Source organism: Euphorbia lathyris, chromosome 4 (genome assembly GCF_963576675.1).
Source record: "Euphorbia lathyris chromosome 4, ddEupLath1.1, whole genome shotgun sequence".
Classification (NCBI taxonomy): domain Eukaryota; kingdom Viridiplantae; phylum Streptophyta; class Magnoliopsida; order Malpighiales; family Euphorbiaceae; genus Euphorbia; species Euphorbia lathyris.
Genome location: NC_088913.1, coordinates 50,025,766 through 50,041,838, shown reverse-complemented (window position 1 = coordinate 50,041,838; position 16,073 = coordinate 50,025,766). Strand labels below are relative to the sequence as shown.

The 16,073-nt window shown below is 36.2% G+C and overlaps 1 long non-coding RNA gene across 1 annotated transcript; it reads right to left on the bottom strand.

Annotated features, from left to right (window-relative positions):
• Positions 1 to 5,353: 5,353 nt before the first annotated feature.
• Positions 5,354 to 14,399, bottom strand: LOC136226331 (uncharacterized). The gene is made up of 3 exons (XR_010687693.1): positions 14,287 to 14,399; positions 13,643 to 13,737; positions 5,354 to 5,439 (listed from the first exon to the last, which is right to left on the bottom strand). It is a non-coding gene; the product is annotated as an uncharacterized lncRNA (long non-coding RNA).
• Positions 14,400 to 16,073: the final 1,674 nt, after the last annotated feature.

Genomic DNA, 16,073 nt, shown 5'->3' with positions numbered 1-16,073 from the left:
TTGTGAGGGATTGGGCATCCTGAACAGATTCACCTCCGTTTATTATCCCCAGTCCAATGGAATGACCGAAGTGACCAATCGAACGATTGTAAAAGGGATAAAAAAGAGGTTGGGTGAACACGACAAAAAATGGGCGGACCAGCTTACAAGTGTTTTGTGGGCCTATCGCACCACCCTAAGAACTACTACGGGAGAAACGCCATTCGCCCTTTCTCATGGAGTGGAAGCTGTAATCCCCGTTGAAATACAAGTCCCCAGTGATCGAGTGGCCTTTTACTGTGAAAAAGACAACGATAAGCGATTAAGGGAGCGTCTGGATCAGGTTGAGGATCGCAGGAATCAATCCTACGTACGCATGGCAGCATATAAACAGCGGATCGCATCCTATCATGATAAAAATGCCAAGCTTGTGGATCTAAAGATAGGAGATCTTGTGCTTCGCAAGGCTGATAAAGTCCAATCTCGAGAAGGCAAGGGCAAGTTGGGGATCAATTGGATAGGTCCATACCAGATAGTGGAGAAGGTGAGACCAGCCACATTCAAAATACAAGATACGGAGGGCAACACCTTGCCACGCACCTGGAACCTCCAAAATCTCCGCAAATACTTTGTTAGAAAATAAAGTGTGGTCTTGAGTACTCTTTTTCCTTTAACAAGCTTTTTCCCATGGGGTTTTTCTTGTTAAAGGTTTTGACGAGGCTCATCTATAAAAGACCTGTCCGCTGTAATAAGGTGTTCATCCCATTAATAAATATCATTGGTTTTATTATTCATGTTCTTTTTATAATTTACTGCTGCAATATCAATATTCCAGTCTTAAAAAGAAAGGGGAGGCACCCAACGTTCTCCACATTCGCAATATATCGCTATCTTAAAGCACATAAGAGGATCAATCTTATGGGCGGATCCCAATCTTCAATAAGAGTTAAAACGATCCTTGGACGCAAGGTCTTTACACTCTCTTATCCTTTTCAAAAAGGAATTCACAAGTCCTACGGGCGGCTCACTTCACCTCAAAGATAGGTAGCAAGTTGAACCCCTGGGCAGCTTTACTTCCTCTAAAGAAGGAATAGAACAGCTCCAAACCTTCACAAAGGTTCATATAATGAAGTATGGCTGGCCACCTACTTCAAACAAAAATCCTAAACATACTCACATTAAAAAACACTGTCCTGCGCAAGGATAGAAGTAGCATAATGTTTATACATAGCAATGTTTGGAATTATGCTTGAAAAGTTTTTACAAAAACTTGTTAACTAAATGATAATAGGGGCATCTTCTTTTGTGCTTCCTTCGCCCCCAACGCTCACTTGAGGGTCTTTCTTCTCCATAGTCAGGGATCCGCCTTCAAGAGATACTTCCTTATCCCCTTTTTGTTCAGAATCAGCTTTGGACGGCATCTCCTGGAGATCATCCAGCACAACTGTGGTAGAAGGTTTGACGTCCGGCAGGGTTCCCTTCATCCATTTTCGCACATAGTTGCGAAGGTACTCCTTGGCATTGGGCATCTTCTTGAACCTTGCCACATCTTTCGGTTCGGGGACAGCGAACTCAGGATCTGTGAAATCAACTTCAGGATGGGATAAAGAGAAGTACGCCATAAGCATCTCTCCATAAAAGAAGGCTTGTTCGCCCGCTGTGTATTCCGCTTCCCCAAGAGCATCTTCATGACTTTTAGCATCAGAAGCTATTTTTGCCTTCAGGTTTTGTATCTCCTCGTCTCGGAGGACTAAAGCAGCGGTAGCGAAGGCTAGGTTTGCGTTGGCAGTGGCAATAGTGGAATTGGCATTTGCTATCTCTTTCTCTAGCTTTTCAATAGTTTCCCTATTCGCCACATTCTGAAGAACTCCATTCTCCAGAGTGCGCAAACGAGCATACAGCTGAGAAAAAACAAAAGGATTTAGCCTAAGAACGAAACAAATCATCACATTCTTTTAAAAACTCACCGAAAGAAGCTCAGACTTTCCCTTATGGACGTGGATCGATTCAGGAATTTGGTCATAATCCTTTTGTACTTCTCCCACCTGTCCTAAAGCTTCGTCCAGGTCATTTAAGAGAGATTCATTCTCAAAAGTTCCTTGAACCCCAAACTTGGCGGACCAATATCCGCCGATATCAGGCTTCGCCATCTGCTTAAACAGGAAAAATCATACGCCGCTTTAAAATCAGATGAGCAGGAAACAAAATCAAGAGACTAATTACCTGAGCCACTTTCTCAGTAGGTTTGGCGGATTTAATCGCGTCCGCCATTATCTTGGTACTCCCAACATTATTGGGCCGCCTCTTCTTCAGCGGCGGATCGATAGCCATCTCCATAGGGCGTTTGCCCGTATCAGGTTGAGGGTTAGCCGCCTGATTTTTCTTACGGGCTTCCTCTTCTTGAAACATCCTGCGCGTCTCTGCAAGAGCACGATTTGCCTTAGACACGCCCCTGTCAAAGAAGATATCAGAATAATTAAAGCTCCTGAATTATACAAAGTACCTTGATCAAACTGAGTAATTTTTGAATAAATGAATTGATCCTCCACTCGGCGGATCAGAGGAATGTCACTCATCATGAAGGCTAAGGCATCCGCATACGTCCATGCATCCGCCTTAATTTGCTTCATGAGATCCGCCACCTTTTCATCACTGTGTGTTAAGATTCGCATATCGCCCGTCATGTGTAGCGGACGAGAATTCCAGACAGAAGGAAAACCTAACGGGTCATCCTCCTTTATCTTCACGTAGAAAAAACTCTCGTCCCAACTATGAACGTTGGACATTTTGTCGTAAAAGGGCGAATAAACACCAAATTTAGCAAATGTAAGATAAGACTCCGACTTCCTCCTGGAGGGTTTGTGAAAAGCTCTAAAGATTCGGCCATTACACACTACACCTAAATTTGACGCAAGATAACAATCTAACGCCATGTCAAGCCAGCCGTTGGGGTGTAGCTGGCTGACGGCGATGTCAAAATACGAGAGGATATCCGCCAACATCTGAGGAAGAGGAAGGCAAAACCCTCTCTCAATATGACTACAAAATACAGTAAAGAAGCCCACCGGCGGATTGGAGGGGCGTTGATGAGAAGCTGGGAGTTGGGTTTCGTAATTTTTGATCCACGGAAAGCGATCCGATAGATTCGCCAAATCCGTGGCACTCATACGAGACGAAGTAGACTCCGCTCGAGGATTCTTTTTTCTAACAGGAACAGAAGAAGAGGCCATTAAACCCAGAAACCGGTTACGGGCACCGGCCGGGGTAAAACCGAAAAAGAAAGATGGGTTTCCGGTGGAACGAGTCTGGTAAGGGTTACGCGCCGAGTTATTGAACTCAGTTGAACCAGAATTAATCTCGCCGACAGAAGATTGGGAGTTTTCCGACGAGGATGTGGTCCAACTAAAATCTAGTTCAATCTTGGGAGAAGGCATCGAATTAAAGAGCTCGGAAGTTGACCCAGAGGATGAAGATGAACTTCTAAACATTCAGAGTAAAAGAAAAAGCACTTACATGGAAATATAGAAGCTTGAGTAGGATCTTTGAAGTTTTTGAGGAAAAGCTTCGAAAATGGGAGGAGATGGAAAATGAGAAAGGAAGAGAAACTCCGGAAGATGAAAGATGGTTTTTGAAATGTTCCTAGGGCCGTGTGCTATTACACGTGTCGATCATCAAAGGACGTTGAACAGAGTGCACATTAAATGCGGAAGCATAAGACGGCGCGCAGAAGTCCAAAAGCCCTAAAGGACTTTAAAGGCATTTTTGGGGGGGGGGGGCTTCTGATAACATTAGGATATTATCATAAGGACCAAAAGGGGTAATTACCTTAAGATATGCCACGTAGCAAAGGAAGCCGTCTGGCGGATCATCCTAGATCAGCTCTAAGAGGTCCGTCGGCGGATCTCTTAGGCGAATCTCTCCATTTACCTAGATAACGGCTGGCCGCCGTCTCGGCCATAAATGATTATTAAATGAATCATTAAATAGTCTCAAACCGCCAAATTAAGAGTAACTTGTAACCGCCATTAAATGAGCATTAATGGAGGCTTTCTAGTTACCTAGGGGTTACAAATTCCTCAACTATATATAGCCTACATTTCCATGCTATCAAGGTACACTTACTTTTATATTCTCTAAGCTTCGTCAATATAGTTTATTCTCCCTATATTCTACTGACTTTGGCATCGGAGTGTCCCCGGCCGATCCCAACGGCACCTCACAGGGACGTGATCCGATCAGAAGTTTCTCTTGTGTTATCAGTCTCCAATAAATTTAAACTCATTGATATACAGAATTTCATGTTCATTTGAGTATTTTCATTATTCATGTAAAAACCAGAAATTCATTCGAAGAAGAAAGCAAAGAGCGACATTTTATTAAAAAAAAAAATATCATCTAAACAACAATAGGAAGACACTAAAATAAACGAATATGTCATCTGAAAACAAATCCATTGACATATTGATTAAGACTTATGTCATCTGAGACAAGCTACAACGACAGAAATTATTTTACAAACTGTCATTGCAAATACCAATATGCCAATTTCCCATATATCTTCTTGACGTTTCACTACAACAAATCATCACTTGTGCCACGGTTAGAATCGTGGCACAAGTGTAATATTTCTGTGGCTATACTATTTAGCCACGAAAATTCTAGGAAGATACTCCCGTGGCACAAGTGAGTGTGGCTAGGTAGTTGCCACGGAAAAATAAAGGTTGTGGCATAAATTGGTTTTTATGCCACGGGAAAATCTGTGGCGAATCATATCCTTTTGCCACGACTAAAAATCGTGGCAAGAGTAGAATACGCGTGGCTAGACATAACCCGTGGCAATCAAGCTAACTTAGCCACGATCATAACTGTGGCATAAATAAAACACTTCTTATTAGAAAAAAAATTTAGCCACGAACATAACTGTGGCAAAAATAAAACTCATATGGCTAAAAGGATTAGTTAGCCACAAGCATAACCGTGGCAAACTTGATTAAATATTGATAATTTATTTTATTTTTAAATTTATTTTATTATTATTATTGTTGTAATTATTAATATTATTACGTTATGAACTTTCTGATTGTTCCATTAAAATCAATAAGAAATAAAAACATAAATAAAGTCCAAAATTTAAGAAAATAAATAATTATGAAATAAATATCAAATCATCCAACAAAAAAAACTCTCATAAAAGACTACTCAATTCAGAACAAATACATATATTAATAAAAGTCTATATATGAGTCAGTTCTGAGAATGAAATTCTGCATCCTTGTGCACAGAGGGAGATTTTAACACATTGTAAATTTATTACTGACAAACACATGAGCCCTTGTGTTTGCATTTCTAGTCCTAGCAAACTGCTTGCAGTAGTCTTCAATCAAGGGTACCCAGTATGATGTTAACTTGATTCTAAGTTTCTACCTCGGTGCCATCCAACAGAAGCAGCATCATGAAATTCTGCTCAAAATAATTGGTCAAAATTGCAAATATATAAGTGAACATGCAATTAAGATTATTATAATTACTAAGAATGGATGACAAGTTTTTAAATGTAACAGTAGTGTAGTGTTGTAGGTTTTTTAGGCCTACAGTTCATATGAATCACTAGTCCAATTATTTCAAGCAATTGAAAACGCCTATTTCATATGAATTAAGCTGGTGAGTTTTTTTAAGTCTAATAGTAGTGCAGTGTTGTGATTTTTTTAAGTCTGCAGGGAATCTCTATTACCACTTCCCTTACTAATGATAAATATGAGGTTTAAGGTACCAAAATAGGTCTATGGTTTTTGAAGAAATATCAATTTAGGCTCCACGTACAAAATAACACCAATATAGGCTTAACGTTTAAAAAGGTATCAATTAGGTATCGATAACGAATTGGACACGTCATTCCTAGGAATGACGTGTCCAATTCGTTATCGATACCTAATTGATACCTTTTTAAACGTTAAGCCTATATTGGTGTTATTTTGTACGTGGAGCCTAAATTGATATTTCCCCAAAAACCATAGACCTATTTTGGTACCTTATCCCTAAATATTGTAGTGCAAATTAGGAATTTGAATGCCAAAAAACATTAGTTAATACTAGAAATATATAACATACCAAGAGCACCATACAAGATGCATTAACTAGTGTTAACACAAATGTATATATTTTAGCTCACTAACCTGTCTAACTTATCTCCTTACTTAGTGTCTAGAAATGTATATATTTTAGCTCGCTAACCTGTCTAGCTTATCTCCTTACTTCTTACTTAGTGTCTTGAAAACTACCAACAAACTGATGTATTCAAGATTTGAATGATCTAAAAACTAAGAATTTTGTATATAATAACTACATTATTGAACAAATGCACACAAAATATATTTTATTATAAGTCACACTTAAAAGTTTGTTCTTTGATGTACCTAATCTTTATTCATTATTTCTAAGTTATGTTTTCAACTCAAACTCGTGGTTTAGGATACCAATCACAAATAAAAAGCTACATATGGACACATGACACTTGTGTGAATGTGTTCACTTTAAAACTGACTCTTCAACATAACCTTATTTTTGTTGTTACTAATAAATCTATCCAATGACCTGACACATATTAGTAAATCTCATTCCACTAACCCTACAACACTCTGTTTCCAAATTTTTACCATTAATCGTGCAAATAAGGAATTGCCTGTCCAGAATGAAACTAGTTATCATATTCATATATTTCAATTGAATCAGCAAGAGAATAACAAGTTAAGTAAAGTACAAACTTCACATTAGTGATGGATAAACAACCATCTTTCATGGGGAGACTTGAAAAATTCAATATCAGATATGCAACAGAAGTAGATGCATTTACGAATATGAGTATACTTACTTTAAGATGATGAATCAGCACTACAATATTTTCAAAGTAGACTATTGAATAAATAATGTAAACATCAAAGTATCGTGGAAAAGTAATAAAGGAAAACACAATTTTCTATATGAATAAAACATTCACAACAAATAGGGATAAGGTACCAAAATAAGCTTATGGTTTTTTTTGGAGAAGTATCAAGTAAAGCAAGCAATAAAGATAGGTGCTTGTCTAAAGCCGGGTAAGAGGCCCAGAATCTTGGGGCTAAAGCCGGGCTAGAGGCACTGAGTAAAGACAGAAGAAAGCCGGGCTAGAGGCACTGAATAGACAGAAGGCAAAGAAAGCAGAAAGCCTGTGGAAGCTTGATCTGGGCTCCTAAGCGGGCTAGGCTCATATACAAGTAATTACCCGAGTAGGGTGTCGAATCATAAAAGAGAGAGCAGGGAAAGAGGTGGGGTCGGGAGGTAAAGCGGAGCTTACGAGATAACTTCTTTGCTAGGCTAAAGGGAGAAGTGAGAAGCGGAGTGATCACTATCACTCTAAGTTTACCTACTTATCTAAGTTTCCCTACGGTAATAATAGATTGAAGAGAAAGAAAGAGCTCTTCTTTCATTATAAGTAGTGAAGAAGTATAGATTTTTTTTGTTGTTTACCAACGTAAAGCATGGGAGAAAGTTCTAAAGGTAAGACTCCGTCTCTTCTAGAAACCAGAGCCAGTAGAGTGACTTTTGAGAACAGAAGAAATGAAATGACAAGCATAGGCTCCACTTGACGGCAAACAAAATACTTGCTCTGTCTCGGATAATGAAGAAGGGTGTTGTAAGATTACAGGATTGGATTTGAAATCGGTTCTAAATTCAATTGAGGCGTGTATCCGACCGTTGTACGAATGATTACTGCTTCACTTCGTGGTCAGCAGAATATGGATGAAACACAGCCTTGCCTATGGGTGAAGTCGTTTAAAGCCCATCTTACGAGCATTTAAAGCCCTTATTTTATAACTATTTCCGAGGTAAGAAGCCATGAAGGTTCAGGCCTAAAGTGTGGAAAAAAGGGTCATACTGAAAGTCAAACTTGGTGATCAAACTCTAACTAAGAGTTTTCTACTTCCTAGTTTTATTCGTAAACTAAGACTTTTCTACTTCCTAAATTTAATGTGTAAAGCATAACCTTTAAGTAAGTTCAACTTACAGAAGAAGATACAGAATTAACTGATTCGGGTAGTGGCTAAAGAACTGATTCAGCGGATGTAAAGCCAGAAGAAAGCAGGGCTAAGAAAGCCTAGACTCATAGGCTGGCTAGGAAGTCTGATAAGGTTACCGGTTCAAAGGCCCAGATAGGTAAGACTTTTCCGAACTAGCCTGATAAGACTAAGCCTAAAGCCGGGCGTACCTAAGAGGTAGTAAGGTCAGCAATTAAAGGGGTCACCAATGAGTATTAAATACTATATTGATGGGGTATGCCCCAGAACTAGGGATGAAGGCCAATAATGGCTCTTTTCTCAGCTGAGGAAAGCCTTAGAACTAGCGTTTTGCTTTCTTTAGTGGTCCCTTCTGGTGGATCACTTCGGTGTTTAAAAGGAGCTCCTTCTTGTCTTCTTTTTCAAGTAGGTGAGTTCGTGAGTAACCCTAGGGAGATGCTTGGAATCGGCTTCATCTAGCCTTGAGGGATTGGGGGGGTAGTTGTCGGGGTAACGTCTGATCAGTGGTTTGGTGGTCTAACTCGGTAACCCGAACCCAGACACCAGGAGCTCCGTTATTAAACTAGGCTTTCTATCTATCGCATATTATGGAAAGTTTCAAGCGAGGGCTTTCCACTCCTTTGAAGGGGCACCCTTGTGAGGTCATAATTACAAAAATTACATATATAGTATTGACCTCAACATGATCTCGGGGTTGACATCTATATCATATTCTGGAAAGCTCAGGCTTGCCCCGGTCTCTTACCTAATAGGTAAATCGGTCTCACCGGCCTCATCCCTTTAGTACTACCTTCGAGGAATTCCTTGAAGCGTCTGAAGAAAGACGAGAATCTATCTCTTTTATGGAAACGTCGCTTTTAAAACTCTAACTCCTTTAGTTGACTATCGGTCTATAGGCGAACTTCTGGGATGTCGTTGCCAAAGGGCGAAGGCCTTCTTTTTCCAATTCTAGCTCAAAGGTTGGGGCTTCGGGTATTGCCTTGTCTAGATCAGTGGCCTTCATTCTATATCTGAAGGGAAGCCGCCTTTTCTTTCACCCTTCCTTTTCGTTAGTCGTTGGTCTTGTCTCTTTATCTTTAGATACCTCCAAGCAAGCCACTTATATCTCTTCTTACAGGTAAGCTAGTACTAAGACTAAACTTCTGGATCTGTACTAAGAAAGTACTAATCAGCTTACGGGTAAGCAAGTACCTACACTTCTTTTTCTTTATTAGCTTACAGGGAAGTAAGTACGAACTTCTTTATGTAATTAGGAAAGCAAGTACTGAGACTAACTTATTGAGTCTTCTGTATACTTTTCCAGTCTGAGATCTCGTCATCGAAGGTTATACGAAAGGGCCATCTTCATCAAAGCAAAAGGTCCCGCTTCAACGGATAAAGTCGGGAATTCCGTACCGAGGGGAAGGAGCAAAGCCAGTCGATGAATAAAGAGGAGCTGGTATGAGTTTGATAGAACCCGTAGTTATTCTTCCTGTTGGTTTAGTGATTCTTATTCTAGTTTATTAAGTGTTGAGCGAGGTATATTCAATAAAAGGGTCTACCTTTTCGCCATAAAGCAATTCCTCCAGTCAGGACTTAGCCTTAGACTAAGAAACTCGCTAGATAGACTAATAAGGCGGTACGGTACTAAGAAGAAAAGTTTCAATAGACTGATTAGTCAGGAGCGGACTGTAACTAGACAGAAGGAAGATAGTAGCAAGCTAAAGCGAATTTCCGTAAGCGCAAAGAGGGAAATAAAGCAAGTACGAATTCTTCCCCTAAGGGATCACTGAACTTCTAGCCGTAAGGCTTAGGGAGAGAGCTGCTCCCGCGCTTACTACTTGTGAAAAGAGAAAGCTTAGCAGCAGACAAAAACGCAACTGTAATGGTGCTATACCCGAAAGACCCTCACTACAAGATTCACTTTGACATCGTTCCTGCAACAGCAATTATGATAGGCATTTCACGGAAAGAAGAAAGGCCGGCTTCCCGGATGGATTCCCAGACACGCCTTCCACTACTAGACGGAAGACTAAGAAGAAAGCAAAGTCAACTATAGGCTTCACGTACAAAATAACACAAATATAAGCTTAAGGTTTAAACAAGAGTATCAATTTAGGCATCAGTAGCGGATTGGATACGTCATTCCTATTACTCCGTTAAGTTCTAATTTCTCCCTCCATATAGAATTGACAAAACTTAACAGAGTAATAACGTGTCTTGTTCCGTTATCGAGACCTAAATTGATACCATTTTTTAAACGTTAAGCCTATATTGATGCTATTTTATACGTTGAGCCTATTTTGGTACTTTATACCCAACAAATTGGAAGTAAATTTAACTTTAATGTATCGTGAAATAAAATAATAATTCAGAAAATTTTTAAGTTAATGACAAAGAATGAGAAATTACATCTGATATCATTATATTATTTCGTGAAATCAAAGTAATTAATGCATTTGAACTGCAATTGATGATTGTCTGCAAAACTATGGAAATGTAATATTAGATAATTTACTTTTCACTTTGACTTAACATCATAGTACTTATGGAGAAAATTGAATCTAATTCATCTCTACTTGGGACTGCAACAAAATATATTAATGGCTTTCTTTTTAATTGTGTTTTAAGTGAAGGGGAATGAATTTATGAACCATGGTATAATTATAGTGAAAGAACATTCAGTAAGAAATTAAAAAAATATATTATTATTTAGTGAATTTTTTTTTTGGAAACAAAAATGTATCATAAACTTACAAGTCTACTTAAGTATCATGTTTATAATAGATTTTCGATTCTAACATTAGGCCTAATACATCTATAACACCCTGTATTTGGCCCAGAACTTCAACTTTCGCCTTAAACTTTTAAAAGTCTCAAATGACCTCCTATTATTGTCCAATTACATTCAATAATCCCGTATTTTTCAATAGAATTTATTGGATGTAAAAAATAGGAGACATGCTCCACCACAAGTCAAAGTGTTCGCCACGTATCAAAAATAAAATGCTAAATAGATAAGAATAAGAGGTTATTGAATGAATTGGATCATAATAGAGGTCATTAGGAACTTTTAAAAGTTCAAAGGGCAATAAAAGTTTTAGAACAAGCATATGGAGCAACACGTATTAAGTCCTAAATCACCATTAACATTACCTTAATTACGTGTTCTCAACTCAATTACAAGCCTTTGTGTAACATCTAGAATTTTATAGGACGTGTTTTGAAATAAAATTTTAGTATATAGTATATATAGAAAAAAAAAACAAGTTATTAAATTTTTATTAATCACTCGTTAATTATTTTCTGAAATTTAGATTATTAATTTATTATTATTAATAATATTTTTAATATGTGTAATAAATTATTATCTATTGACTAACGTTGACATTTAAATGGATTTACTCAATAATTATTATTATTATTATTATTATTATTATTATTATTATTATTATTATTATGGGGATTAGGTTTGAGTTGGAGTTGGAGAAAAAGAAAACAACTTTCTGTATACACCAACACCATCGTTTCCTCGACTGGATCTTAGAATTTCTTTTTTTCTTTTATCCTAATTTCCTTCATAGCTCCTTATTCCGGCCACTTCTTCAAACGAAAATTATACCATTGAATTCTTTATTTTGTGAGGAAGATTTCTGACCGAAAAATATGGTGATGGAAGCTTGTATTTTTCACCGGCGAAGTGTTAGATCTCAACCTTTTAGGCGATTTTAGTATTGAAAGGGGTGTGCTTTTGGACTCTTCTGATCGTTGGCTATCTCGTGATAGTCTCGGTTCGTGATTCCGTCATCTCCGGCGAACTTCCGGCGGCCGACCACCGCGCTCTGGCGAAACTCCGGGGAGCCAATAACTGGTCAATTAGAACCCGAATAATTTGATTAGCTTTTTGGGACGAGAGGTAAACTTAATTGCTTATGTTTATATATATGTCTATATATATATTTATATGTTTATGTGAGTGTCTATTAATATTTTTGTCATCGAATAATTAAATGTATGTTGAATGAATATTGAGTATTTGGTTATCATTTAATTGGTACTTGATTTATATATATGATGATTTGAGATGTGTAGTTTCAAATGTTCTCTGTATGGTTGAATTTATTGAAATAAGGCTTTGTTCCTTTTAAAATCATGTTGCTCATGTATTTACTTATCGAGGTATTAGCTGTGAAATTATGTCATGATAGAATGAAAATGTATATGAGTTCAGAAGATTATGAATTACGAAATTGTATTGGATTATATTTGAGTTAGAACAAAACATAAATAGCTAGCTTGGGTGAGTGTATTCAATGGTCTGGAGGTTTGTTGATACTGTGATCACAGGCACCTGGGTAGGGTGTTATTTTACTCTAAATTGAGTTTATACTGTGTCCTGAAACTGGGGGCGATAGCAGTACCGTATTATTGAAAAAAAAAAGATAAAGAAATCATTAACTGGAGGCGATAGCGTACATGTACGTTGAAATATTGTTAACCATGAGACCATTGAGTATATTTCACTTAGGTCTAGCTGGGCCCTTAAAAATAAAGATAATAAATTATAATTTTGTTGTTTGAAGTAAATCGAGTCATATACGAAAGGATATGTTTATATTTTTATTCCTGATTGATTGATTGTTTGATTATTGGATTAATTAAATGTAAAATGCATGAACTTAACTGTATATATGTGTATGTATATATATTCATGTATATAAATATAGATAATTATGTTTATTGAGTAGGCAGCTCACTCATTGCCACGTTGAAATTTTCAGGCTAGGTTCAGAGTTTGTTCTATTTGCTAGACTTTCAGGTTTACTCTGCATTCAAGCTGGCCAGCACAAACGTCTCATTCTCATTAGATGTTTTATGGACACATATTAGGATTTTCTATATTATTGAACTAGATCATTTTGTTCAGATTAAGTGAAATATTATTGAGGAATTAAATTATGTGATTGATTATTTAATTCTTTGGTTATGGGATTTTGATAGACGACAATAAATGAAGAGCATTTATGTAGTTATATTGGTGTTTGTACTTAATTATGATAATTGACTAGTTCCCCATGTGTTTTCAATGTGACCCGGGATGGGGGTTACACTTTGAATCTCTTATATTATTAAATTTTAGTTCATGTTTATTAATGCATCTGTTAATTTGTCTTAATTAAATCTAGGTAGGTACAAAGTAGATAAGCAATCATTTACTTTGCCAATTTGAAGCATACATTCTAAAAGAAGATTACAAATTTTATGTTGGAAATCAATATAAAATTTCAAATTTATGTATCTATCCCTCAAGATAAAGAGTGTGAGGGTGCTTTTTGGATTTCATATTTTCTTTCACATACTTGAAATACAATAATTAGTTAAGAGTATAAGCTATTTCCCTTTTTTGACATACATCTCAATATATATTTGTTTGGGAAGGCATGAAATATAAAGAGTTGAACTGCATGACTATCAATGAATAACTAAAGTGAACTACATGACTATCAATGGATAAATATAGGATAAAATGACAGACATTCACTTAATTAATTTTATGCATATGAGCAATTTTTCTTATCATCAGTCATCTTCAATGTCAAGTGTAACAGCATATTAAAAGAGAGGGGACTCACAAGATGGATAAAAGGACAGTTGGGATAAGCAACTCTGTGGACTGATAGAACTTGCGAGATTCTCCGATCGAGACCTACAATTCTGGACTGTAGCACTGTAGGGATAAAATATGAAAATGATGTAAGAGTCAATTAACATTTTCATATTGATAGACATATAATAATTATATCAATGTTGTTATATGAAACTATAAATTGATTGCAAACATGTAGCAGAACAACCATTTTTTACTTACATTAATCAATTTCAATTAATGAGAATAATCTACTTCAATCTCTCACTTAAATTTCAATATATTCTACCCATAAAGAAGCACTAAAACTCGAATTATCCACTAAAATTTCTAACTAACAATGTAAGAAAAACAGAAAGAAGATGCAAACCATTAGGTAACTAAGATACAAACCATACCTAATTAAAATTGAGATCTACGATTAAACCAAAATCGAACAATTAAACAATTAGATATCTGGGTTTTCAATTTCAATGGTTCTAAGAATAAACTAATTTTAATTAGTTCTAATTTTGTTATCTGAACATATAGAAAGAGATAAAGAGAGAGGCTACTTTCCCTAAAAGTGTTTTCTCAACAAACAAAAAGCAAAAGAGGAACAGAAAACACAGAGAGAGAGAGAGAAAGTACCGCAAATTTCTTCACTGGTGAAGATGTCGTTACCATGAAATGGGAGAAAAGTGCAGAAGGAAATAATCTATGGCAAAGAAACTAAATATACTCTTTCTAGGTTTGAAGCAAAACTGGAGTAGACAAAGATTGGAGTAGAGATTCTAAAAGAAAGAAATTGGAGTAGACAAAGAGTCGTGCATTTGGGAAAGTGTATAAAGAGTTGATAATCATTAAATTTTTTGGCGCAAATTAACGTTTTCTTCCCGCCACATCACGTAGATGAAAAAAAAGTAGGAAATTAATAGATTAAAATTAATATAATGAAATAATTTTTTTAAACAAGTAATTTTTTTGGATAAGGTGTAAAAATACTAGTAACATTTATAGTTAGGAGTAATTTTATCCCTAACGTTTAAAATGGTGCAATTTTACACCTAACGTCTAAAATGGTACAATTTTACACCTAACGTCTAAAATGGTGCAATTTTACCCATAATGTTGGGAAATTAGGTCAATTTCAAACATCATTATAAAACACAAATATTTTGTTCTTTATTTTGCACCAATTGCATAACCATTGTTTCTAAAAAAAATTAATATTTTTTATGATTTAATAATAGAATTGGAGATTAATATTTTTATATTCGGTGAAATATTTGAAATTTTTTTATCCAACTCGTACAAAATACAATATTTTTTTTTAATTTTTTTTCACGTCTAATCATATGTTTGTAATATGTTACTAATTAATGATAAACAAAAAAATGATGCTCATATGAAGTATAGAGGACAAATTTCATGACCAGTTTAGTGAATTATTTCTTAAATTGGCCGAAATTATCAACGTTAGGGATAAAATTGCTCTTAGCGGCCAACGTTAAAGGTAAAATTACACAATTTTAGACATTATAAAATTGCTCATGACTAAAAATTTTAGGAGTATTTTTGCACCTTATTCCAAAATTTTTTGGCGCAAAACAAATTGTCCGTGGCAAAAAATAAATTTATGCTACGGGTAAATCTTTTCCGTGGCATAATTGATTTAGCCACGGGAAACAAATTATTGTGGCAAAATTCTAGCATAAGCTTATGTTTGCCACGGAATCTATTTACATGTGGCATAAATTTATCAAGTAATCCTAAAATTTGTAGTAATGTTTTTTTTCCCGTGGCTAAATAGAAATATGCCACAATTTTTGAATTCACGTGGCATAATTCGTGGCACAAGTGATGTTTTGTTGTAGTGTTTTTAATTATTAGGATGTCATGCGATGACCCTAAAGGTGACAGTAATAATAAATAAGTTGTCATCATAACATGAGTAATATGACAGCCTACAGATAGGCTTATGTCATATGACATGCCTTCATATGACAGAACCCAACAATCGTCTGAAGGTCCATCAGACGGCAATGAGCCCCGTGACGGTTTTATTTCTTGCGGGACGACGGTTTTTAACCATCATCTAAGAGGCTATTTGGCGTATTGGGTTATTACAGATTTGATCAGGAAAACACATACTCAATTAATATAGGGAAATCCGTGTATCCAAAGGAAAGACCAACCTTTTTTACTGGTAAATCTGACAATTAATACATCCTTATTGGAGCAGCTCAACAACCATTTTCATTGGTAAATCTGATGATTATTATAGGTTTGCTAAGAAAAGGCTAGATTAAGGAACAATAAAACCTTAATAGATCGAGGAAGAGAGTAAGAGCTTACCATTTCTATGCTTTGATTTCAGAAACATAGTTTGCATGTAGAAAGCTTCCATGGAGTTAGCCAAAGAGAGAGATGGGAGA